Raw genomic sequence first — 26,673 nt, 5'->3', positions numbered from 1 at the left:
GTGAACTGATTCCCTCTTCTGGCAGGTGTAAATGCAGATAGAACACTCATATAAATAAAATAAATAAATCTTTAAAAAAAAAAAAGAAACATTAATAAAGCTTAACCTACACATTAATAGTGATAGACTTTAACATCCCACTCTCACCAAAGGACAGGTCAACAAAACAGAAACTAAACAAAGAAATGACACTAACAGATAGATGTCATGAGTCAAAGGGACCTAACAGATATCTATAGAACTTTTCACCCAAACACAAAAGAATATACCTTACTCTCAGCCCTTCAGGAAACCTTCTCCAAATTTGACCATGTAGTCAGGCACAAAGCAAGCCTCAAAAGATACAAGAAGATTAAAATAATCCCTAGTATCCTATCAGACCACCATGGACTAGAGGTAGACCTGAATAACAACAGAAATATCAAAAGGCCTACACACACATGCAAACTGAACAACTCTCTACTCAACAACAGCTGAGCCAGGGAAGAGATAAAGAAAGAAATTAAAGACTTCCTAGAATTCAAAGAAAATGAAGGCACAACATACCCAAATTTAAGGGACACAATGAAAGCAGTGCTAAGAGGAAAGTTCACAGCACTAAATGCCTTCAAGAAGAAATTCGACATAGCTCATACCAGCACCTTAATGGCTCATTAAGCTGGGGGAAGGAGAAAGAAAACACACACAAGAGGAGTAGACAGTTGGAAATAGTCAAACTCAGAGCTGAAATCAATAAATTAGAAACAAAGAAAGCAATACAAAGAATCAATGAAACCAAAAGCTGCTTCTTTGAGAAAATCAACAAAATAGACAAACCCTTAGCCAAACTAACTAAAAGGCAGAGAAACACTATCCAAACCAACCAAATCAGAAATGAAAATGGGGACATAATGACAGACACTGATGAAATCCAAACAATCATTAGGTCTTACTTCAAAAGCCTATATACAACAAAATTTGAAAATCTAAATGATATCAACAATTTCTTAATAGATTCCACTTACTAAAGTTGAATCAAGATCAGGTAAATAGATTGAATAGTCCTATACCCCCCAAGGAAATAGAAGCTGTCATCAAAAGTCTCCCTTCCAAAAAAAAGCCAAGGGCCAGATGGTTTCAGCACAGAATTTTACCAGACCTTCAAAGAAAAACTAACTTAAATTATCTTCAAACTATTTCACAAAATAGAAACAGAAGGAACATTACCAAACTCATTCTATGAGGCCACAGTAACCTTGATATCTAAACCACAAAAAGACCCAACAAAGAAAGACCAATTTCCTTTTGAACACTGATGTAAAAATACTCAATAAAATACTTGCAAACCTGATCCAGGAACACATAGGAGAGATCATCCATGACCAAGTAGGTTTCACTCCATGCATTCAGGGCTGATTCAATGTGATCCACCATATAAACAATCTGAAAGAAAAAAAAAAAAAAACATGCTCATATTCCTCAGATGCCCAAAAAAGCATCTGATAAAGTCCAACACCATTTTAAACTCTTGGAGAGATCAGGGATACAAGGCACATACCTTGACATAGTAAAGGCAATATACAGCAAGCCTATAGCCAACATCAAACTAAATGGAGAGAAACTTAAATCAATCCCACTGAAATCGGGGACAAGGCAAGGTTGCCCACTATCTCCGTATCTCTTCAACATAGTACTTGAAGTCCTAGCTAGAGCAATAAGACAACTAAAGGAGATCAAAGGGATACAAATCGGAAAGGAAGAAGTGAAAGTATCACTATTTGCAGATGATATGATAGTATACATGAGCAATCCCAAAAATTCAACCAGAGAACTCCTGCAGCTGATAAACACCTTTAGCAAAGTGGCTGGATACAAAATTAACTAAAAAAAAAAAAAAAAATCAGAAGCCCTCTTGTATACAAAAGACAAAAGGGCTGAGAAAGAAATTAGGGAAACTAGACCCTTCCCATAACCACTAATAACATAAAGCACCTTGGTGTGACTCTAACCAAGCAAGTGAAAGACCTGTTCAAAAAAAACTTGAAGTCTCTGAAAAAAGAAATTGAAGAAGGTATCAGAAGATGGAAAGATCTCCCATGCTCATGGATTGGTAGGATTAATGCAGTAAAAATGGCCATCCTGCCAAAAGCAATCTACAGATTCAATGCAATTTCCATCAAAATACCAACACAATTCTTTAAAGACCTTGAAAGAACAATTCTCAACTTCATATGAAATAATAATAATAATAATAATAATAATCAGAATTGTTAAAACAATCCTCTACAATAAAAGATCTTCTGGAGGTATCTCCATCCCTGATCTCAAGCTGTACTATAGAGCAACAGTAATAAAAACTGCATGGTACTGGCAGAGAAACAGAATGGATCAATGGAATCGAATAGAAGACCCTGAAATAAACCCACACACTTATGGATACCTGATTTTTTATAAAGATGCCAAAACCATACAAGGGAAGAAAGATAGCATCTTCAACAAATAGTGCTGGTCTAACTGGATGTCCACTTGTAGAAAATTGCAAATAGATCCATATCTATCACCCTGCACAAAACTAAAGTCCAAGTGGGTCAAACACCTCAACATAAAAAAAAAAAAAAAGACACACTAAATCCATTAGAAGAAAAAGTGGGGAAGAGCCTTGAACTCATTGGCACAGGAGACAACTTCCTAAACAGAGCACCAACAGCACAGGCTCTAAGATCAACAATCAATAAATGGGACATCATGAAACTGAAAAGTTTCTGTAAAGCAAAGGCATCAGAACAAAACGACAGCCTACAGACTGTGAAACGATCTTCACCAACCCTACATTCAACAGACAGCTAATATCTAGAATACATAAAGAACTCAAGAAATTAAACACTAACAGACTAAATAATCCAATTTAAAAATGGGGTACAGTGCTAAACAGAATTCTCAACAGAAGAATATCGAATGGCAGAGAAACACTTAAAGAAATGCTCAATGTCCTTAGTCATCAGAGAAATGCAAATCAAAATGACTCTAAGATTCCATCTTACACCCATCAGAATATCTAAGATCAAAAACTCAAGTGACCTGGAGAGATGGCTCAGCAGTTAAGAGCACTGTCTACTCTTCCAAAGGACCTGGGTTCAATTCCCGGCATCCACACAGCAGCTCACAACTATCTGTAACTCCAGTCCCAAGGGATCTGACAATCTCACACCAATGCACATAAAATAAAAATTATTAAAAAAAAAAAAAAACTCAGTGACATTACATGCTGGAGAGGATGTGGAGAAAGGGGAACCTTCCTCCATTGCTGGGGGAAGTGCTAATTTGTACAACCACTATGGAAATCAATCTGGTGCTTTCTCAAAAAATTAAGCATAGTGCTACCTCAAGACCCAGCTATACTCCTGGGCATATATCCAAAAGATTCTCCACCATTCAACAAAGACATTTGCTCAGCTATGTTCATAGTAGTTTTATTCATAATAGTCAGCATGTGGAAACAACCTAGATGTCCCTCAACCGAAGAATGGATACAGAAATTGTGGCATATTTACACAATGGAATACTACTCAGATATTTAAAAACAAGGAAAACATGAAATTTGCAGGCAAACAGATGGAACTAGAAAAGATCATCTTGATAAAGCAACCCAGAAGCAGAAAGGCATGGATGGTATACACTCACTTATAAGCGACTATTAGCCATGTAATATAGGATAATCATGCTATAATCTACAGACCTAACTAAGCTCAACAACAAGGAGGACCCTCTGGAGAATGCTTAAATCTCATTCAGAATGGCCAACAGGATAGACACTGGAAGTGGTGGAAGAGAGGGAACAGGACAAAAGCTTACCATAAATGTGCTCTGAAAGGGGATCAAAGCAGATGCAGAAACTCACAGCCAAACTTTGGGCAGAGGGCAGGGAGTTTTATGGAAGAAGAGTGGGATAGAAGGACCCAGGGGGAACAGGAGCTCCATAAGGAGGCCAACAATGCCAAAAAAGTCTAGGCCCAGGGGCCCGCAGAAACTGATGCACCAACCAAGGACCATAAATGGAGAGAACCTAACCCCTGCTCAGATGTGGTCCATGGTCAGCTTGGTCTCCACGTGGGTACCTGAGTAAGGGGAGCAGGGGCTGCCACGGCATGAACTCGGTTGCCTGCTCTTTGATCACTTCCCCCTGCGGGAGACCTTGCCAGCCCACACAGGAAGAGCCTGGAAGTCCTGATGAGACTTGATAGGCTAGGGTCAGATGGCAAGGGAAGAGGGCTCCCCTTTCAGTGGACTAGGGGAGGGTTTACAGAGGGTGAAGAGGGAGGGAGTGTAGGCCTGGGAGGAGATGAAGGAGGGAGCTACAATCAGGATATAAAGTAAATAAGTTGTAAAAAAATAAAAATTTTTAAAAGTTTAAAAACTTTTACAATTCCATTCTGGTTTGTCTTTGGGGCTTATGGGAATAAGGTTTTCCAAGTTCATATGTGCCATGGGAACAATATAACCATAAATTATAAATGATATTGGATCAGTAAATCTAAACTATTTGGAAAATTAAAATTTTAGCTGGGTGGTGGTGGCTGCACACCTTTAATCCCAACACTCAGGAGGCACAGGCAAGTGGGTCTCTGTAAGTTCAAGGCCAGCCTGGTCTACAGAGTGAGTTCCAGGACAGCTTAGAGAAGGCCTGTCTCAAATATTTTTTTAATTTAAAAAATAAATACAAGTGACAAGAAAGGGAAGTAGGACCTTAATGGCCACCCCTCACTTTATATATTCCCTTGATATTTGCCCAGTTCAGAAGACTTGAGCAATTGTGTTTTTTTTTTGTTTGTTTGTTTGTTTGTTTGTTTGTTTTGAGACAGGGTCATATGTAGCCTCAAACTCACTGTGTAGGTGAGGATGACCTTGAACTTCTGATCCTCCTGCTTCTGCGTTCTTAGTGCTAGGATCACAGGTGCGGCCACGGTGCCTGACTACAGAGTTCTTTCCTTTGGGAGACACAGGGTCGGTGTTACCTCTTTTGCCCAGAGGTGGATTTGCTTGTCCTGAAGTCACACAAAAAGCCTGAACTGAAGGAAAGTAGGGGAAAGTAGGGGCAGATATATGAACAGGTTCATCCTTGGCCAAAGCTGTAATAATAATAATTAAAAAGGGATATCAGATTTTTTTTTTTTTAGACAGATTCATGTAGCTCAGGCTGGCCTTGAACTCCTGATCCTCCTGCCTCTACCTCCTGAGTTCTGGGATGACAGGTGTGCACCACCACACCAGATTAGATTTATTAATAACAGAACAGGAATGAGCCTTATCACTCCAGCATTTCACCTGAAGTGGAGACATGGCAGAGCCGTTAAGAGCACTGGTTGTCTGAGCCTTAGGTATAGGAGCGTTTCCTAGATGTTTCGTTTGGGACTGGGCTCTACAACTCTGCATTTTGACTGGTTGCGGTTCTCTGTAATGATCTCTGCCCATTACAAAAAGGAATTTCCTTGATGGGGAGGAGAACTATATTTATCTGTTGGTATATGGACAAATATTTAGAATGTAATTAGGATTATACTGATTTCAGAAAGTATTGGTTGTAGGTTCTCCTCCAATAACCATGACTTCTGGATAGCTAGCTAATGCTGAGTAGTTCGCTAGGTCTCCAGGACCCAGCATAATTTCTTGTGTGGGTCTGAAGACTAACTAGTGAGCTATTGGTTACCATGAGGGTATGGTATCACTACTGCACCCTTAGGGTTCTCTAGCCATGCTGGTCACTGATGTGGTTTACAGCTGTCATAACTGGGTAGGACTGTTGGTCGCCTCCCTCCTTTGAGGGAGCCTTCTGGGACCACGAAAGCTAGTCCTAGGGAGGAGGCATTCAGGTCGGTTCCAGCTCAGTGGCCTCTGGGCCCTGTTTCTGCAGCGCATGGTGGGAGTGAGGCTGTATCTCATGGTAATATCAGAGGCTACGCCCATAAAGTCTCTCCATTGGGACCGCCCAAATGTGAGCTGAACAAGCATAACAACAATAAACGTGCAAAGTGGATATCAGTGTGACAAAATCCATGTGAGCTCAAGGAAGGTGTAGCCATTTCCTCTTCCGTAGAACAGTCCATCCCGGAGGGACCTCATTAAGACTCAGAAGCAAACAGCTCAGAAGCCTCAGGAAGTTCCTGAAACTGATCAGATGCACAAGGCCAGGCGCTTCCCCACCGTCACACAGAGAGCTCCTGAGGGTAGGGAGTAGGGAGCTCTCTGACCTCGGAGCTGCCTACAGGCTCTGCAGACAGCTCCAGCTGGGCTTTCTGGCAATCCGCTCATTTGAGTCACCCAGTCTCCTGTAAGTAACCCGATAAATCCACTAGCTCCCTAACCTGGCTGTGGATGGTGATTCCCTATCTGGTATGTGCAGATGCTTGTTCACACCTCCCCAGGAATAGTGCCACCCTAGAAAACTATGGACCCTTCATGCCAATGGCTGCCTAATCCCGCCAGCATTGCGCAGGCCGGAGACAGGAGATCACTGGGGCTGGCTGCCTCCACCCTAGCTCCAGGCTCAGTGAGACCCTGTCTCAAAGGAACACACATCCACTGCGGAAGGAACACACATCCACTGCGTGCAACATTCGTCCTGCAGAATGAGGAGTACTGGTGGGTTTCCCATCACTGTGACAACAAGAGTTCATTCAGCTCACAGCTGGTGAAGCAGCACAGACATGGTAGGCAATGCATGGCAGCAAAAGTTGGGGTAGAGGGAAGGTAGGACAGCAGGCTACGGGGGTGGGGGTAAGATGGCGAGGGGCAGGGGGAGGTTCTCACTGCACAGGAAGCAGCAAGCAAACGAAGGACATGAGGTCGGGCTGTGAACTCTCAAGCCCCGCCCCAGTGACCCGCTTCCTCCAGCGAAGCTCCGCCTCCTGAAGGCTCGATGGTTTCACATAACGCCAAAGTGTCAAACAAATCCGCCTAGGCAGGCGGTTCACCTTCGAGGCGCCTCAGGAAGGAGTTCCAGAGCAGATAAAACTAAACCAGGGCGGGCTCTGAGGAGACAACCAGTGAGACGGCTCGGCTGGGAGGGTAAAGGCGCTCGCCACGAAGCCTGCCACCTCCGTGCCCTGCACTCACACGGCGGAAGGGGGCCGCTGAGGACTTCGAGTTATCCTCTGCACACAGTTGAGCACAGGTGTGCATGCGCACACATACACACACAGATAATAATAAATTAAATAATAAGAAGAAAGAATGGCAGGGTCTCCCTCCACCCACAAAGCCTGTTGGCTAACCTCATTTCTCTCCTTCCCCTTACGTGTGGACCATCCTTTGTCCCCGAGGAGAAAACCCACCACATAAGGGATGTCATTCTGCCTCTGTAAGTACTGATCTGTACTGATCTGCCTGCGAATCTGTATCTTCTTGGGGAAATCGCCTTTAGCCACAAGAGTAAAGTTTTGTTTTAAATGTCACCTTCAGGCTGGAGAGCACCGGCTGCTCTTTCAGAAGACCTGGGTTCAATTCCCAGCACCTACAGCTCCAGGGGCTCCAACACCCTCTTCTGGCCTCTGCAGTCACCAGGTGTGCCCACGGTCACAGACAGACATGCAGACAAAACACTCATCTGCATAAAATTACAATAAAGTTCTAATTTGAAAATAATATCGTCTTCATGGCTAATGGGCCCTGAGCCCTCCAAGAACTCAAAAACGCCTGTACTCATCTGTGAGCACAGCCTGCATTTTCCAAGTGCACAAGCTGATGCACTAGCCCACTAGGAGGCCGCTTAACAACCTGACGTCATCACCTGCTGCCACCGGGGCGTGTGCACCCGGATATAAAGGACAAGGACGGAACATCAATGCGTGCTCTCTCTCTCCGCCTTGGTTTCTCGCCCCATCTCTGACTTCTCTCCCCTGCGGCACCTCCCATCCCCTTTCTCTTTTCTCCTGCACTCTCCCACTATCCCTCCCTCTTTCTCTTACACTTCTCTCTCTCTGACTCTCTCTGTGTCTCTGTCCCTGTCTCTGTCTTTTTCACTTCTCTCTCTCTGTGTATCTCTCTGTCTCTCCCTTCTGACTCTCTCTCTGACTCTCTGTGTGTCCCTCTGTCTCTCTCTCCACTTCTGTACAATTAATCTCTTCATACCAGATCTGCTGTGTATGTATCCAATGTGTGTGACATATTCACATACATTACCACACCAGGGCCAGTTCATGATCCTCAAATCCGTTTCTCTCCCATTGAAAGAGCTGCCTGGGAATTTAAGCAGGGTGAGAGAATTGCTTGCCAGTAGATGCAAAGTCCTGAGTCCCCTCCTTGGCCCTGAGAAATAAAATAATAAATATAAAAGAATTGCTTTTGTTGTTTTCTGATGCTAAAAACCCTCCACACTCCAGACCAGGAGTGATGGCTCCTCTCCCACATCAGGTATTTCATCATAGCAGAGAGAAATGTAACACACATCACAGTCTTACGATTTTAGACAGGTCCGTTCAGCTCTTTATGTGTTCGGTGGGGAAAGAGGTCCCAATCTGTAGAGGTTTGAATGAGAACGCCCCGCCCCCCAGTCTCGGCCATTCGAACACTTGGTCCTTGGTTGGTGACACTATTTGGGTAGGTGTGGGAGATGCGGCCGGAGGAGGTCTAAGGTTGTCAAGGCACCTTTCCCAGTTCTCTGTCTCTGCCTTGTGCTTGCACTTCGAGACGTGAGCTCTCAGCTTCGTGCTTGCTGCCACGCCATGACTCTGTCACCTTGGAGCTATACGGCAAATAAGCCTTTCTTTCTACACATTGCCTGGGCCGTGGTGTCTGTCAGAGTGACAGAAAGGCAACAAATACACAACTTCACAAGGATAAGAGCTGTGTACGTGCATAGTTCAAAAATATTCTTTGAATCCAGGCATGGTGGTGCATGCCTCTAATCCCAGCACTTAAGAGGCAGAGGTAGGCAGATCTCTGTGAGTTCCAGGACAGACAGGACTACATAATGAGACCCTGTCTCATAAAGCAAAACAACAACAAAACATGTTCTTTGAGTAGCTGCACAATTACGCAATTGAGTAGCTAGAAATTGACAATGCCCAAGATAGACAAGAGCTTTCCACTTGGGGAGTGCAGAGGAGAGACAATGGCAGTAAAGATACACAGAAGTGAAAACAGGGAAGCTGGCTCTATCCCTCCAGTGCTCAGATCAATCCCTGGACCCACTCTAAAAGCCTGGTGCAGCATGTACAACCAGAGGTCCAGGGAGGAAAAGACAGGAAGACGTGTCCCATTGGCCAGTCCGCCAGCTGAACTGGTGAGCTTCAGACCTTGCCTCAGAACAGTGAAATGGGGAGTGAAGAAGACACCTGATGTGTGGCCTTCACACACGGGAGGAGGGGGGGAGGGGGAGGAGGAGAAAGGAGAGATGGGAGGAAGAGGAGGAAGGGAAGGTGGCCGAGCCTGTGCCCCTAAGAAAGCAAGCAGAACTCTATGATAAATAATATTAGGCAATCCAAGTTATTTGAATGCCTGTCAGAAAAAGATTTTTGAGGAAATATTTTCTCGTGAAACCTGAGGATGAGTCCATGGCATCAAGAGCTACAATACGGATCAGGGAACCACGGTTCAAAATACAGGATCAGGGAACCACCGTTCAAAGGCTCTGGGCAGGTGGTAGCTGGCAATGTTCTGAGACATTGATCCAGCCCCACATGACTCAATGGAAATAGATGAAAAGGAGGTGAGAGAGAGCTGGAAGAGAAGGGGTGAAAAGAGAGGGAGAGGAAGGAGGAGACAGAAAAGAAGGAACAGGGAGAAGAGAGGGATAGGAAGCTGGGAAGAAGACAGGGAGAGAGATGGAGAAGGGGAAATAGAGGGAGGAAGAGAAAGAGGAGCTAGGGAGATGGAGGGGAAGGAGATGAGGAAGGAGGAGATGAAAAGAAAGACAAAGAGGAGGAGGAGGCTAATCTAAGGCTGCACCTTCACCATGGTGCCTCTTCCTACGGTGGGTTGATAGCAAAATGGTGGCTGGCTTTTCACAAAGCAAGCATTTCCTGTGTGCACATGAATGTGTGTGTGTGTGAGAGAGAGAGAGAGAGACAGAGGTGGGGGCACAGTCTCACCTTCAGTACAACATCACTGAGCTCTAACACTGTTCCCCAGCTGTTAGAAATGAGTCACTAACTCAGCCACACAAAAGGGAAGAAGTCAGCTTCCCCTCCCAATAGAAGAAGAAATATCAAACAGTTTATGATTTCTTTATGACTCACCACAATGTTGCCTAGAGGTACTGGCAGCCACACACACACCGCTCAGAAAGAGGTGATCTGAAAGAATGGCAGGAGGTTGCAGAAGAGACATGTGTGGCCAGAGAACATGGATGGGGATGAGGTTTCAACCTTAACGTATGAGGGGCTGGAGAGATGGCTCAATGGCTAAGGATGCTTGTATGCAAACAGGAGGCCCTGAGTTCAAATCCGCAGCACGACACAAAAGCCTAAGCAGGAGAGTGTGTCTGCAGTCCCAGAACTTGACATGGAAACAGATGACCAGTGAGCTCAGGATAGACCCATCACAGAGAGACAATGAGGAGTGCAATAGAGAAGGACATCAGACATGAACCTCTGAGCTCTGCATCGGGGCCACATGGACACACACACACACACACACACTCACACACACACTCACGTGCACATACACAAAGCCTGGAACACAGCTGTTGGGAAAGTTGGGAATTTGCTAGAAGGCCCTCACACTCCCCAGTGCCTCCCTGAACCTGAGAGCCAGTTCACCTTCTAGAGGCTGTGAAGAAATTTCTCCTGGATTGAAACAGTCCATCTTGGAAAGAGGATGTTAAGACTCGGTAGGGAAACAGCAAACAACTCACAAGTCTCAGGCGGCCCCTAAGACTAACAGGATTCACAAGCCCCCACTACCACCCTGAGTTGTATAAATAGTGAGGTCAAGGATCTCGGGAGCAACAAGGATTCAGCTCTCAAGAGTCATCAGGCTCTTGAAGTGGGCTTGATGACACAGCCACTGCTGAGTCATCTGTGCTGCTATATGTAACCCAGTAAACTAATTAGTTCATTAAGTTGGATTTTGGTGGGATGGTTTCTTTGGTCTGTAGCCATATCCTCATATGTGGTAACCAGAGGTTTTCCAGGAAAAGTTACTCAGGAGCCCCTCAAAATTCCTAATGCCCGTTTGCTGTGATGCTCCTCATACTCCAATTTGTTTGCCTTTCATACACTCATTGTTCTCACCCCCCACTGTCCTGCAAGCAGCACAATTCCCTAGCACAGGAGGCATAGAGGGTCTCATGCTCACGGATAAGCACGAGTATGAAACACACAGGGTTGCTCCTTCAAAACAAGGCGCTCCTAACCTGTTTGTCCCACAGGTGACTGGAAACAGTCATGGTTAATGGGTGGTTGACCTTTGTCCTGCATCGCCTAGACCCTTACTGTGAGCTTGCCTCCCGCGGTCAATCTACAGTTTTCAAAGGAGTCACATACACTTTACAGTTTTGGTGTGGTCATATCTGGTCTTTATTTACTTTGTTTTCCCAGGAGATTTATGTGTGCTTTATTGTGCACACGGATTTGAGTTAATTATCACCAGGACCTGTTCACCGAATTGTGCTGTGCTTAAATATGCCTGAAATAAGCCACTTAGGGTCAGCTACTTAGTCATGTGGAAGCCAACGCCCTTCTTGCCGCCCATGGGTTGTTACTCCGTTGGCCTTGGTAGTCACAGAGATCCTCCACTTTGGGGGTGTAGAGATATAATTCCTCAAGAAAGAAAACATACCACTGGCCTTGAGATGGAGGGAAATCTGTTTTCACTTAAACAAAATTTTTTTATTGATTCTTTGTGATTTTTACATCATGCACCTCAATCCCACTCATCTCTCCAATCCCTTTGTATCTGCCCTCTGGCCTTGCAACCTCCCCCCCCAAAAGAAAAGAAAAGAAGATAGAAAAAAAATCATCTTGCTGTGGACGCTGTAGTGCGTCATACAGTATATCCCTTTGTCCACACATCTTTGCTTGCAAATGTTCATTGCAGTGGGTTATTGGTCTGTTTCGAGGCCTCTGGCTCCTCTCTGGGACTCCTCTAAGCTATCCTGTTGTTGCCCTGTGTCATGGAGTGTCTGCAGCTTTGGATCTGCAGGACCAGCCCCTTCACATGCTTTAGCGGTTCATAAATGATTGGGTAGATGTTTAAGTGGACCAGCTCAAGCCCTGGATCTGGGCCTGGGTGGTAGCCGAGTTGGTCAGCCTGCCAGCTCTAGGATGAGCTCTCCAGCGCTGCCCTGGCTAGGTCACCCATTGCCACGGCTTATGAGGGGCTGGGACAGCTCTCCTGTTCACACCTTCTGGGCTGGCTCCCCCACACCCCGCCACCAAGGTCAGCTTTACCGTGCTGCCCGGCTGGGGCGTGGAGCTGGACCCGCTCTCCTGAGTGCTGCAACCAGTGAGGGGGAGGGCCAGTCTCCTGCTCTTATGACCTGAGGCCCAGCTCTCTCTCTTGCTGCACGTGACAAGGGATGAGGGGCGAGAGCATCTCTCCTTCCCCCAAGCCACCCCTGTGAAGATTAGGGGGCAGGGCCAGCTCTCCCTAGCTCAAACCAGGCTCATCCAGTCCCCTGACATTAGAGCAACTCTACTGTGGTGGTAACTTAGGTCACAGACATCGACTCAGACCCCAGTTGCAGGACCACAGACCCAGACATGGCCCTTGGTGGCAGCCCGGGCCTGGATCCCACAATGGCCTCCTCATACCTGCCTGTTTCTCACCACTGTTGAGTCTCCGGTTTCACTTTTCTCCAGTATGAACACCTCAGCTTTGCTTTCTCTTCCGTTTCTGCAGAGTCCTCCATCTTTCCCATCTCCCCATCACACATTTGCCCATTGTAGCGGTGCCCTCAGCAGGGGCTTGAGTGTCTTTCTTCTGGACACCCTGGGCTAGAGGGGCCACAGCAGGGGATTGGGGATCTTTCTTCGGGCCACCCCAGCCTAAAAAGCCCTTCACACAAGGAAACCTCTTCAGTGAACCTAGGAGCTTCATTTCTGCTTTGTGGTTGTTGTTCTGTTAGTTTTGTTGGGAGATTCTTAGAAAAGAGCCTTTACTGTACTGAGGTAGTGGGCAACTTCAGAGGCCAAGGAGATGGCCCAGTCTTTCACAGGATGGGCTGCTCTTGCAGGGGACCTGAGCTAGGATCCCAGTACCCACAGAGTGGCTCAGGACCGCCTCAGAGCCAGCCCTCTTCTGGCTTTGACAGGCAGGCGCCAGCTAACTCAGAGAACAGCTGTGAGACTCGGCTCCCACCAAGCAGATTCCAGGAATCGCCAGGTCATCAGGCTTGGCAGCAAGTCCCTTTCCCACTGAGCCCTTCTGGCAGCCCTAAAGTGTTTGGGTTTTGTGTTTGTTTGTTTGTTTTGCTTTTTTAATGTATGAGTGATCTTCTGCATGAACACCTGCAGGCCAGAAGAGGGCGCCAGGTCTCACTCTAGAAGGTTGGAAGCTGCCATGTGGTTGCTGGGAATTGAACTCAGGACCTCTGGAAGAGCAAGCAGTGCTCTTAACCTCTGAGCCATCTCTCCAGCTCCCCTAAACTGTTTTTTTTTTAAAGTTTAAAAAGCAACAACAACAACACAACTGGGTTCCTCTTTTCCTCCTCTGCTTTAGGGGAAGAAACCAGGGGGAAGAGTTAGGAAAGGGATCAGAAACTTAAAATGTATATTGATAATTGCTATATGAGGGAGAAGGGAAAGGGGAGGGGCGGAGAGAGACCAACCTCAACACAGGCAGGACCTTCCCATACTTTGGCTTTGAACTTCCTTCCTCCCAAATTATAGGCCTTCAGCTTCCGTTGTTTCACTTCCTCAGTTTGAGGTCCCAGCCAACATCCGCATTGACTAGAGTCAAATGAGGCTCACACAGCTCTTCTTCCAAAACCATCACACAGAGGGAACCTTGGAGGAAAAAAAAAAAAAAAAAAAACCATTCATCCCTTCCCTCAGACCCACATCTGAAATCCAGGATGATGGCACATGCCTGTCATCCCAGAACTCGGGAGGTGGAGGCAGGAGGAGCGGGAATTGTCCTCTGGGAAGGGAAGGGGGTTGTTCTCGCTCTTCTCACTTGTTTTCTGTTGCTTTGATGAATACCGTGGCCAAACACAAGAGAAGCAGGAAAGGATTTTGTCTTAGTTTATATTCCCAGACCACAGTCCACCACTGAGAAGCAGGACCACCCAGAGAAGCTGCTGTGCTCTGGCTCTCTGGCTGCGGGCACGGCGACTGTCGGTGTGCCATGGTCCTCATCATTGTTGTCCTTTGAGTGAGAGTTTCTCCGTGTGTCCCTGGCTGTCCAGGGCTGGCCTCGAACCCGCAGAGACCCACGTGCCTGGGGGAGGAGTGTGCACAGTGGCCCGACTCCTGCATCAACCGCCAATCAATACAATCCCCACACAATGGCCACCGGCCAACCGGATCCAGGGGGCTCCTCCACTGAGCTTCCCCCAGAGGGCTCTGGCTGTAGCCCTAGACAGAAGGGAAGGGAAGCCACAGCAAGGAGGACAGGGAGCGGGGATAAAGGAAGTGAGAGAGTAAGAGCGACGGGGGATTCCTGGACACCAGAGCTGCCTAGGGGCCTGCCTGGAAGACGCCTCCCAGCAGGCGGTCTTTGACAGTTGAGCTGGGGGAGATGGCTCCCCACCCTTCGTTAAGGATTCACAGAGGTCGAGCCACTTTCCTCCCACCACACAGCCCTACGTGGGGCTTGGAGGAGAGCCCAGGTGTGGGAGAGGTGCTCGCCACCCAGGAGAAACCGAGGGGCGCATCCTGGGCCTCTGTGAGCACTCGGCCAGTCCTCGGTGCTTCTCAAAAAAAACCATCGACCACAGGGCATTTCTGTGGCATCTTTAAACACACACATCCACTCATCAAAGTTCACAGAATCTGGGAGGAGAAAGTAAAAGGTGTCCCTGAAACTGAAGGGGCCGAAGTCCTGAAGATCGTCACTCAGCATCACCGAGAAGTGCCACGTTTTGTTCGCTTGTTTGTTCTAATTTTTAATTTTTTTGCGGGGGGACTCTGTCATTTTTTTTCTTTTTTTATTATTATTAATTACACTTTATTCATTTTGTATCTCCCCATAAGCCCCTCCCTCCTCCCCTCCCGGTCCCACCCTTTCTCCCCTTTCTTCACACATGCCCCTCCCCAAGTCCACTGATAGGGGAGGTCCTCCTCTCCTTCTTTCCGATCTTAGACTATCAGATCTCATCAGAAGTGGCTGCATTGTCATCTTCTGTGGCCTGATAAGGCTGCTCCCCCCTCAGGGGGAGGTGATCAAAGAGCAGGCCAATCAGTTTATGTCAGAGACAGTCCCTGTTCCCATTACTAGGGAACCCACTTGGACACTGAACTGCCATGGGCTACATCTGTGCCGGGGTTCTAGATTATCTCTATGAATAGTCCTTGGTTGGAGTATGAGTCTCTGCGAAGTTCCCTGTGCTCAAATTTTCTTGTTCTGTTGCTCTCCTTGTGGATATTTTTATGTGTGTGGTTGCTCCATGAGTGCCATGCCTGCAGAGGCCAGAAGAAGGCATCAGAATTTCTAAAATTTGATTCATTTTTACAATTTCTCACTTGTCCACAGGTACAGTTTTATTTAGAGTTTTGCTTGTTGAGTTCAGGGTCTCATATAGCCCAGGCTGGACTCCAACTCTCTGTGTAGCCAAAGATGGCCTCAAATTCCTAATTGTCCAGACTTCACTCCCCAAGTGTCACAAAGGCAGGCATGTAATACGCCTGGTCCAGTTTGCCTTTTTGTTTGTGTGTGTGTTCTGCTTTGTTTTGTTTAAATCTTAGAAACAGTGTTCCAGTTGGGCACTGGAGCACACGCCGTTAATCCTTGCACTCGGGAGGCAGAGGCAGGCAGAGGTCTGGTCCACAGAGAGCAGTCCAAGACAGCCAGGGCTACACAGAGAAACTGTCTCGAAAAGTCAAATCAAAGACAGAAACACAGAGAGCAGGGTCCTCAAACTCCATCCTCCTGCTTCAGCTTCTAAAGTGCTGCTGCTCAGGCGTGTGAGTGCTGCTTGGCTTTGGAGCATCAGTTTAGAGGCTGCACTTTTGTTTGGTTTGGTTTGACTAGGAAAAAAAAAAAAAAGGCTTTCTGTGTAGCCCAGGCTGTACTCAAACTTGAAATGCTTCTGCCTCAGCCCCGGAAGTACTATAGCATCATAGTTACTGGAATAGTGCAAACCCGTGCTGACATGTCCACGTGCGTGACAGATGCGTGTGAGCACATGCGTGTGCACTCATACATGGCCACAAGGAAAGTCTGGCATGTGGGTGTGTCCGAGAATGAGTGAGTGTGCACAAGTGTGCACGCAGGCTGAGAAACGGCCTCAGGTGTGCCAGCCACTTCCTTCTTGTTGGACCGGAGCTGCGGGGCCTGGCCAGACAGCCCCTCGGCCACAGCCCTGCCCAGCGTTTTCACCTGGGCGCTGGGCCTCATGGTCGTCACCCGGGCCTCTGGGCATTCCCGTGGGTGATCATAGATTCCGTCGGAGATGGCGGGAAGAAGCGCCCAGCGTGGGCGCCCTGTCACTGCTGGCTGCCTTCAGACAGGTGTTTCTTCCAAGCTCTTTTTTTGTTTTTTGAGTTGGTTGGTGTGGTTTGGGTTTCTCGGTGTGGCCTTGGTTACCCTGGTGCTAACGCCCGTGGAGTACAGTGGAGAAACCCACAGGCCCATTCCACAGGCGTATGTCACCCTCCTCCGTCCCCAAGGGGACTTGATGAAAGCCAGCAGAAACTATTAGTAATCCACCCTCTCCGAAAAAGTCTCCTGAGACCCTCTCTCTGCCCCTCTCCACTCTCAGCCCAGGCCGCCTACTCACCCCTTCTAGTTCCGGTCACGCTGACTCACACCCGCACGCGCCAGCTGCTCTGATCTTCACAACAATAGGCGCACGCTGCCACTGCCCTGTAGAAGATAAACTCCGACAGAGGTTCAGCAACCTGCGGGAGCCCACACAGCAAGGAGGAAGTCAGAGGTGGGATTTAGGGTCAGGCGGCCTAGCACAGAGGTGACATAACCCAGTGGCTCTCGCACCACTGCTTCCTTTTCTCATTAAAATAAGAAAAAGGAAGAAAAAAAAAAAAAAAGAGGCTCCAAGAAGCTTAAAAGCATATCCACTGTCACAGCTAGAAGACAACGCTGCCAGGGCTGGAACGGAGATTCCTGGAAACTGGATATCAGTTTCACATCTGATATGATATCATTTCATATCCGAAGGATCTCAGCTTCGTTCACTCAGACGTGAGGGTGGCGTTAGTTCACAAGTCCTCGCATCAGCCCACTCCCAGGTTGCTCAGACACCCGTGGTGCCATCATCGGCCGCCGCCCAGGGGACCTTCCTCTGCCTTCTCTTGCTCTCTTGCTCTCTCCCCTTTCTCTGTCGGGGCGCCCCCTCCCCTCCCCCCTTCCTCCCTCCATCCAATAACCCCTTTCATCTTAGATCTCCTGTGTATGCGTGGCATCATTTTTAAACACTAACATTTGGTGCGGTGATGACTAGGCGGTCAATCCGTCCTTTTCACTCTGGGACCCCGTCGTTCTCTCACGCTGCTGCCGAGGCCGCGCGCGTCTGTCCCTGCTGTTCGGACGCGCACGCGCAGCTGTCCCGCATCAGCTCGCCCTGGCGGGTCCATCCACAGCTTCGCCATAGGGTCAAGGCCAGCGAACCATGGCGTCTGCCTGGGCTGCCCTGCAGTCTTCGTATTAAATCCATGGCTCTTAAGAGCCTCCCGCTTCCTCCACCCCCCCGCCCCCCCACCTCCCACCCTCCACTCCCCTATTCCCCCACTCCCCCCACCCCCAGCTCTTAACCCAAAAGCTTCAGCTCTACCCTCCCTTCCCCCTTTGCAGCAGCCACCACTCCCTCATTTCTTTTTTTGTTTTCAAAAAAAATCTTTAAGATTAAACTGTAAACCTTGGGATGGCTACATAGTATGAAATAAAAATGTTAAAGCTCTTTAATTATGATTAACCCTGTTTATTTTATCTCCTTTTAGACTAAAAAAAAAGCAACAAGTCTCATTTTAAATGGGTATAGATTTTTAAATTCAAAGTTATATTTTTACAACATGATATATATATGTGTGTGTGTGTGTGTGTGTGTGTGTGTTTGTATGTATGTATGTATGTATATGATTCAACCCTGGTTCAACAAATTTTATATGATGCTAAAATTTCAAGGTTATAAAGGTCTATTCAAATTAAGCTAATTTAAAATGTACGTCTAACTGCCTATGTCTCTATCAATTCCTCAGTTAACTAATGAATGCCATTTTTCCCTCCACGAGCTGCCTGTGATCAGGATGTACCATCAGGCTTTCTGGCTAATAGATTTGGTATAATAAATTCAAGTGTAATTTTAAAACTGTTTCATATTGTTCTACTATATTATTGGTTCTAAAACTCATGACTCATAAAATGTGATAGGATCAGCAGGATTGCCAGCCTATAAACTATATCTATGACTGAAAGTTTTGCTTTGATACTAGTTCAAAAATTTATTTACAGTCATACTAAAAAACTAATTAAGCTTTACCTAGTCTCTTTTATGTTTTCAAAGTTAAGCCTCGGATGGGTAACTATACAATCAAAGTTTGTTTAGCTCAGTCCTTAAACCTGTCAGAAAATCTGCAGAATAACACATTTAGATGCTTGATAAAAAAGCTTAATATGACAGAGACCCCAGCTTCTAGTGATGACCCCAAGGCCTCCAAGATTTGGCAACAATGACAGAAGACTCCACCTGAATTGTGCTATTGGGCAAGCCCGCCCCAGCCGGTTTGCTGACTGAGCTGTGGACAGACATGATACCCGGAGAGCTAACTGCCCCATTTTGCCTAGACAAAATAAAGTTAGTCATTCTCCCAAATTCCTCTCCCATGGAAAGGCCCTCAGATTTGCTGGGCCCGGCGCCCGAGGACTGAGGCTGCGAAATGACCCTAGAACTTTGACTCGTGCTGCAGGTCTGTCACCGGAGATCCTGAATGGGGGAGTGGGAATGGAAAGGGACAGAGATGCGAGAAATGAAGACCAAGACAGTGTCTCCGATCAAGGTCTCAGTTTATTCAGTTTTTCATACAACTTTATAGGCAGGGCAGAAAGAATGTAATTGCCTTTGGCAGGGTTACTAAGTGACTAGGAATCATAGGATGACCCACCAGAGGAGTCATAAGATGTGCTAATAATGGTTGTTTGGAAAGTTCCTAAAAAGTGTTACTTGGGAAGCCCCGAGGGAGAGGGAAGTTTAAGGTATTTCAGGAAGATGATCTTATACCAAGCCCCAGGTCAGCCAGGAATCCACTATTGTATCTAAGCAGTAGGCCATTAAACCAGGTCAGGCCAGATGCCAAAAATTCAGGGGGCAGCACGGTGCCAGAAGGCTCCCCACAGAACTTGTGCCCATAAGAGCCACTACCACCAAAGAAGCCTAATGGAAAGGCCTTCTGGATAACAGGTGAGCCCCTGCCATGTCAACCAATAAATACATAGGATGCTTGGACTATGCTTCCTGCGGTAATTTATCTGCCTCAGGTCTCTGATGGGTTTGAAGACCACCAGTTTAGCAGTAGAAACTCAGGCTTCGGCTGCCCTCTCAAAATGTACAATTTCTGTAAGATCTGAGCTTCTAATAAAATGTTTGAAGAACTAAGAAGATGTTTTAAGGTTGATAGATGCAAGTTATGAAGGTTGGAAGGTCTGAGATGATTTTAGGTATCCTAAATAAAATTTTTAAAAAGCTTCATATTTCCTCCTATTGCTATGCTACTCTTGCGTTGACTGTCCGGAGCTTTGGCATTTATCACTAGAGCTCTAATTTGTTAATCTGACTCTGTGAAAACACTCCACTCTACGGTCCACTATCATAGCTCTAAGCTCAAGGTTTTAAATCTTCTTTGGTTTGTCTTTAAGTATGAACTTAAAAGCTGTTTCTCGTTGTGCTAGACTTATATCCATCCAGTCTTCTGGAGAGAGAAAAAAAAAAGCCTCGTTTCCATAGTGTATAATCATACTGAAAGTTAAGATCAAGGGGGCTTTTGCCCCTTCTACTTCACAAAAGGCTTCTGCCTTTCCAGAGTTTACCTTAAAGAGTGTTTATGAGAAAAACACTTAAAAAAATTAGAGAAGAGTGTTTATGCTGTTAACATGAAGGCGTGTGCCTGCTGCCTTTTCTACAGTGTATTTCACTGCAGATTACAATGGTGATGCTCACATGTCTAAAGTTTTATCTCCTTTGTAAAACTTAAAAGGGATTCTTGTAAGCCGCAGAAAAATCACCCTGAATCCACCTCTCAGGTCATTTGGGCTCCAGATAAGTACTGCACCTATTGCCTATCTCAGAGTGTGGGATTCCTCCCCTTTCCCTGGCTTTGGGACTCCTCCTTTCTGGCTGCCAATCGCTACATCCATATATCCAACACCGGCAGATTGATGAGTTCCCTTCCATGGTCCACATAAACGTTCCTCTTTGTCAGAAAGACTGACTGGTATCTCTCATTCACTGGGGCACAGAGGTACCCTTCAATCACAGCCTTCAAGGCGACTATTAATGCCTCTCACCAACACTCACTATAGCCACCTTCCCTTGGGTGAATAATTTTTTCTTTTTTCCGATACGATCTCTCGGCTTTCCTTTTCTCACACGTTGGAAAATCCTAGTACTAGGTGAGGCCTTGTCCCTGGGTAGTCTTCCCTGTGGCCCCTGACTGCTTGTGATGACCTGCTTTGCCAGCTTGTGCCCCCCTACCTCTGGTTCTCCAGTGCTTCGTGAGGACGCCCCAAAGTCTGGCAGAACTGACTTGCTTTTTTCTCTTCACCCATGGGGATCATGTCTTCCACTGTGCCCCGAGGCTCTCCTTTGGAGTGTCTCCTAGATGATTTCAGATTCATATACCTACTGCCTGCTTTAAGGGCCTCTAAGCTTACATGCTTCTGCAACCAAATTCGGACCAGTATTCCCTAGATGACAGATCCAAAACAAAACCTTTTTAATTAATATCAGCTATCGGGTAAATGGAGGTTCCTTTAGGTAAACGGAGTTTCCCTATGTTCAATCTTCTCTTCTTTAATCCAAACCTTCCCTGTCTGCTCGCTCTCCCAAAAGTTTCAGATGTACACCTAGAAGTAATTTTCTGTGTGACCTACTTAACTTTGTCTTCTGCCTATATATCCGTTCCCGTGTCCTGGCAGCCCCAAGTGCCTGTACATCCAAGACATCACCCAAACAGCAATCGCAGGTGCTCCAGTCTAACCTCACATCTGTGTCAAGCCAGACCTGCACTTTCACTCCCAGCCACGGACGTTCTCACAGACCCTGGACAGCTTCAAAACAGCCTGTTCTTCCTGGACTTGGCCAGTATTTCAGCCATCTGACCTCCCTATAGCTGCCTGAGTGTCAGCAGGAAGTAGCCAGAAGAGAATCTCTGCCCGTTATTCACTTATTATTAACAAAAGGCTGGAATAGTGTGCTTCAGGCCTAGGACAAGCAGCTCCAGGCTCTCCCAGCATCCCTCAGTCCTTATCTACTCCTGGGCATGGCTGGCAATTCCACCCTCTACCCTGAACACTCCAGGGCAGGGGCTTCCCCTCCTCCTCACCATGTCATTTGGACATTTTGGTGCTCTTGCTTTTTTTTCTTCTCTTACCCCCTTGCATGGCAGCCAAGCATTTATATGCTTTAACTTGAAAAGCAGTCCAGTGTCCTCATTCCCACCTCACCATTCCTCCTATGTCCCCCCTTTTTCTCGTAATGATAAAAAAGGGGAGGAATGTTAGTTCACAGGACCATGCACTAGCCCACTCCCAGGCTGCTTAGGCACCTCTGATGTCATCATTGGCCGCCACACTCAGGGGCCCAGGATAAAAGGACCCCTGCCTCTTACTTCGCTCTTATGTTCTCTTGCTCTCTCCCCTTTCTCTGTTGGGGGGAGGGGCTTTCCTTCTCCCACCATGTCCCTCTCTCTCTCTCTCTCTCCTTTCTTCCCTCTCTCCCCCTCCATCCAATAAACTCTTTCATATTATATCTGTCGTGTATGCATGGCATCATTTTTAAATACTAACAGATGGAGTCTGATGCCTCATGTGCACCAAGCATCTCTGAGCTACACCTTCACCCTGAGGAAGGGCTGGAAGTGTGGCTCAATGGGTAGGGTGCTTGTGTGGCATGCATGAGTCTTGGGTTTCAGCCCCAGCACCACATAAACCAGGGGTGATGGCAAATGTCTGTCATCCCAGCATTAGGGAGCCCGAAGCAGGAGACTAAGGAGGTCGGGGTCATCCTCAACTACATAGTGAGTCTGAGGCCAGCCTGGGCTACTTAAGACACTGCTTCTGAGAGACCAGAGAATTAAAAATTAGCTTTTTGAGTTATTGGTTTAAAGTTTAAAGCACAAGCCTGAACAAAGGCCAGACAGGCAGAGACATGTCCAGCCACCTGTGTGAAAGAACCAGCCTTATTGCATTCTTTCCTGCCCACTCGAAAGACAGTTGCTAGGAAACCAGCCCAGATTGCCCCTCTCCCCTAGGACAGCCAAACAAGGGAAGCTTCCCTTAATAGTTTGGGGGCCTCCCTACAGCCAATCAACTCAAAAGGCAACATCCGCTTTTGTGTTTCAATCAATAGACACTTGCCAGGCAGGAATCCCCCTGCTTTGGGGGACCTGGGAGGGACTGGGACCTTTAACTCACCCTTTTACCCTGAACTCTGGGGCTCTGCTCTCAGCCGCTGCATTTGGTGAGGGTGTGGGCCCAAGCTCTAGCTTGTAATAAAAAGATCATCATGTGTTTTGCAACGGACTCGACTCCTGGCAGTCTTTTGGGGGTCTCATGAATTGGACACATGACTTCAAAAAGCATTTTAGAGGAATTAAGAACAAATCTCAGCAGCCGAGTGCACGGTTCACCCACAAGAGCTCCTGGGTTGAAATTCCCAGATCACCATAAAGAGAATCGTAATGAGGGCAGGTACTGAGCAGCTGTGATCTGCCCAATGCGAGTACTAAAGTCAGGGCCTCACCAAGAGCTGCCAGCGCTCTAACCGCTGAGCTACCTCTCCTGTCCTTCCTCTGCTCTTAGTGGGCAGTGGGCCCAGTGCTGAGCAAAGGCAATGTCGAAACAGTGGGCCAGCATTTATCGACAATGCCGGCTGAGACCTGCAAGTTAGGGGTCCACACCAAAGGGCCTGAGTAAAGCGCTTCCTCTGCCCACGCTTCCAGAAGGCGTGGCCTTGCACAGCCTCCTCTCTCAGAATCCACCCCAAAGGCCAGAGTTCACTATTGTCGTTATGAAAATGAGCCCCGAAGGTCTAGGCCTCACCCTGAGGCAACTCCAGAGGTATCCACTGTCTCCTGAAAGTCTCAGACCTTCTGGTCTCAGATCTCAGGTGAACCCAAACCTGTTGGGGAATGTGCAGCCACAGTCAGTGCCCCAGCAGCCAGACCCAGCCACCTGTCCTCCATCCTCGAGAAGCCAAGTAAAACAGCCAGGTTAAGAGTAGAGGGCTGAAAAGTGAGAGTTAAAGGACAGAGCGTTTGGGGAGCTCCCTCCCCAAGTCCACCTATGGGCTTCTGAAGTGAGGGCAAAGTAATAAAGAGCAGAGGGCGTGGGAGAGGGTACTTCACCAATAAGCCATCCTCTATCTCTGTAAACCCCTTCCTGGAGAGAGAGGAGAACACACACCCCACCCCCACCCTAGCTCAACCCTCCACCCTGCTCCCCCAACCCCACTTCACCCTCCCTCACCCACTCACACCCACCCCTTCCCGATCACTGACTGGGCTTTTTTTGGGGGGGTTATTCACTTTTCCCCCGGGGATCTATAGGAATGGGGCCGCTCTGTGGAACAGCCTCTCTGGGGTTCCCTAGGTTCTCTAATGAGAGGCAGGGTACCAGGGTCTCACCCCGGAAGAGAGTTTACATCAGCTTACTGACAGCCTCGCCTCCTGCTTCCTGTGTGACCTCAGCCAGCTCCTGCCTCGGTGCCCACCTCCAGTGTTAGGACTGAACTCTCCCCGGAGTTCTTGCCATGCTGGTGTCATTCTGTGTGTCCACAGCATTAATAATTCCACTAATAAACCACTTATCCCTCAGGAATCACCCTCAGGATCCTCTTGAACCCTGCTTCGTGCAAAACCTAACAGGGGTCATTGTTGCAACGAGCTTATGTGGGTAAAGAGAGTCTTTGGCACCTCTCTGCCAGCTCCTCTGTGAGAGTGTAAGTGCTCTTAACCCCTGCGCCATCTGTCCAGTCCCAGAAAGGCTAATTTCGAAAAGGTCCAGAGTGTGGGATTGGGGGGGTGAGGGACGGGGGAGCAATAGGGAGGCAGGTTGTCTCATGAGTAAGAAGTTTATGGTCACAGGCAACTGACAGTATGAAAGTGTGGCAAGGCCCTGGGGAGGGCACAGACTAGTGGGTCTGACCCTGAAGCCAGGGGGGGCTTTGATTCCTAAGTGGGGTGAGGGAGAAGGCGTTGAGAGAGGCACCAAGCTAGGATGTGTGGACTGTGTGGATGGATGTGTGCATAGTCACCACCTAACAGCCTTCTGGTGTCTAGGAGTCTTTCTGCAGTCTGTCTGTTGGAGCATCAGGGACCCAGGAGTTCACTCTGATCTCAGGTTCCTCTTTCCTAAACCGCAGCTCCTGATCTCTAATGTGAAGCAGCAGGGCTGAGCTGTGTCCTTACTGCAAGCCTTCCCTTCGTTCATCTAGCTGGGTACATGCCCTGTGGTTAATCTAATGGGACTGGCTAATCAACAAAAAGGGGAAGGGGTACTTCCAGGAAATGTCTTTGATAGGAAAAAAAAAAAAAAGCTTCTCACATGACAGGTTAGATACATGGGGAAAATGTAGACTCTGTGGAAATTTACAAACAAGAGCGATTAACAGGCTGCTTTTGTAGAGTGTGGGTCTAAGTCCAGGAGTCACCCATTGAGGTTTCCTAGGCTCTAAGTCTCTGAACCCCCCACCAAAAAAAAAAAAAAAATAGAGTATGAAATAAAAAACAGAGCCACATTATGGCCATGGGTCAGGCTGCCGCCAGGGAATACTGGTGTCAGTGGTCTGCGCCGCCACTACACTACACGCTAAGGTCGCTAGCACATGCCGACCCCAGAGACCTGTGGAAGCCCATGAGCCGCGTCCTGCTGCTGTAAAGGGCAAGGGAGCTACCTCTGCCATGGCAACGGTGACTGCAGACTCACACTGAGAAACAGGAACAGAGAAGGCTGCAGTTCCCCAGAAAAAGAAACAACCTAGGCAGAAAGCCACCAGAGAGAACTCTCTGAAAAAGTGTGACAAGAATGCTGAAGTATAAGCTCTCCACAGCTGCTGGCTTCTGGCAGGGGTGTGGATGGGGAAAGGCTGTTTTCTTTAAAATGCCAGCCGCTGAGAGTGTGGCCATGCTCTAGTTAGTATATGGGCATCATAAATTGGATTTCTCCTTCTTCTCCTTCTTCTCCTTCTTCTCCTTCTTCTCCTTCTCCTTCTGCTTCTTCTGCTTCTTCTGCTTCTTCTCGTTCTCATTCTTGCTGTTGTTCTGGAAAGGTTAAATTACCAGAACTAACTCTATGTTGTTTCTCAGATTCTATCAAAGGTTAGCTTGTCCTTGGAGTACCTTGGTTCCCACTCTTAAGTTCTGAGAAAAAAACAAACTATTCTTGGCAGTTACCATAAGGCATAGCAACTGAGGCAGACCTATAAAGACAGGGACAGTTAAGAAAAGCCTAAGTTGTTACCAGGGTCGCAGTGTTCCTCTTGGCAAGCTGTCTCTCTCTGTGGTTTGGCCAGGTGCTGTTAACCAACTAGGTCAAAGTGCATTGGCAGTGCTTGGAAGCCCCTGCTTGCGGTTTTTCCCTTGGAGCTGGTGGCTGCTCTCCCAGCCTGCTGTGTTGGGAGGGAGTGCGACCCAAGCTCAAGTTTGAATAAAGACTCTTGTGTGTTTTGCATTCCACTCGTGTTCCTGGGTCTCTTGGGGGTCTCGTGATCTGGGCATAACAGTTGTTGTTCTTCTTGTTGTTCTCTTGCTTGTTATTGTTGTGGTTGTTGTTGCTCCTCCTCCTCCTCTTCTTCTTCCTCCTCCTCCTCCTTCACCTCCTCCTCCTTCTCCTCTTCTTCTTCTTCTTTTATTCTTATTCTTATTCTGTGGTTTCGAGCTCCACTTCACCCCTCGGACTTCCAGGCACTGCTGCACAGCAGGCTAGGAGGGATGAAGCTGAGCTGAAATAGGTGGTGTGCAGGATTTGTGTCCTGCCGGAAATGTCCTGGGAAGAAGGCCTTCTCCAAGCTTTCTAGTGTTACAGCTCTCTTCCAGTGAAACAGCAGCTCTTAGATGATATTCAGTGAAAAGGCTCTATGAACCTTGGGTAGTGGGAAGGGATTTCCGGTGAGTGTTTACCATTTGCTAGTTGCATGGAGAGGTATTCCAGGTGCTGGGCTACATGAGAACTGTGGGATTGGGAGCCACAGGACTATGTGCCCAGACTCAGGACAGGGAGAGTGTTCTTTATTCCTGCTGGTCTCAAGACTGAGATTTTTGGGGTTTGGATGTGACTCAACCTCGCTCTAGATTCATGCCGGCTTCCCTGATGACAGTTCACATGCCCCACCTTCCTCTTCCTCCTCCTCCTCCTCCTCCTCCTCCTTTT

General features: G+C 47.4%; 1 long non-coding RNA gene across 2 annotated transcripts; it reads right to left on the bottom strand.

Moving 5' to 3' along the window:
* Nucleotides 1–1,336: 1,336 nt before the first annotated feature.
* On the bottom strand, nt 1,337–17,716 carry LOC132648638 (uncharacterized). Of its 2 annotated transcripts, XR_009587071.1 has the most exons (5): nt 17,516–17,716; nt 16,856–16,976; nt 13,745–13,922; nt 8,150–8,280; nt 1,337–1,422 (listed from the first exon to the last, which is right to left on the bottom strand). It is a non-coding gene; the product is annotated as an uncharacterized LOC132648638 (long non-coding RNA). The 2 variants fall into 2 exon arrangements; XR_009587070.1 differs by lacking the exons at nt 1,337–1,422; nt 8,150–8,280; nt 13,745–13,922 and adding an exon at nt 15,162–15,536 and having other exon boundaries at nt 17,516–17,714.
* Nucleotides 17,717–26,673: the final 8,957 nt, after the last annotated feature.

This window comes from Meriones unguiculatus, chromosome 17 (assembly GCF_030254825.1).
Source record: "Meriones unguiculatus strain TT.TT164.6M chromosome 17, Bangor_MerUng_6.1, whole genome shotgun sequence".
In the NCBI taxonomy this organism is placed as follows: domain Eukaryota; kingdom Metazoa; phylum Chordata; class Mammalia; order Rodentia; family Muridae; genus Meriones; species Meriones unguiculatus.
The sequence above is the reverse complement of the archived record's forward strand: the minus strand, read 5'-3'. Positions and strand labels throughout refer to the sequence as shown.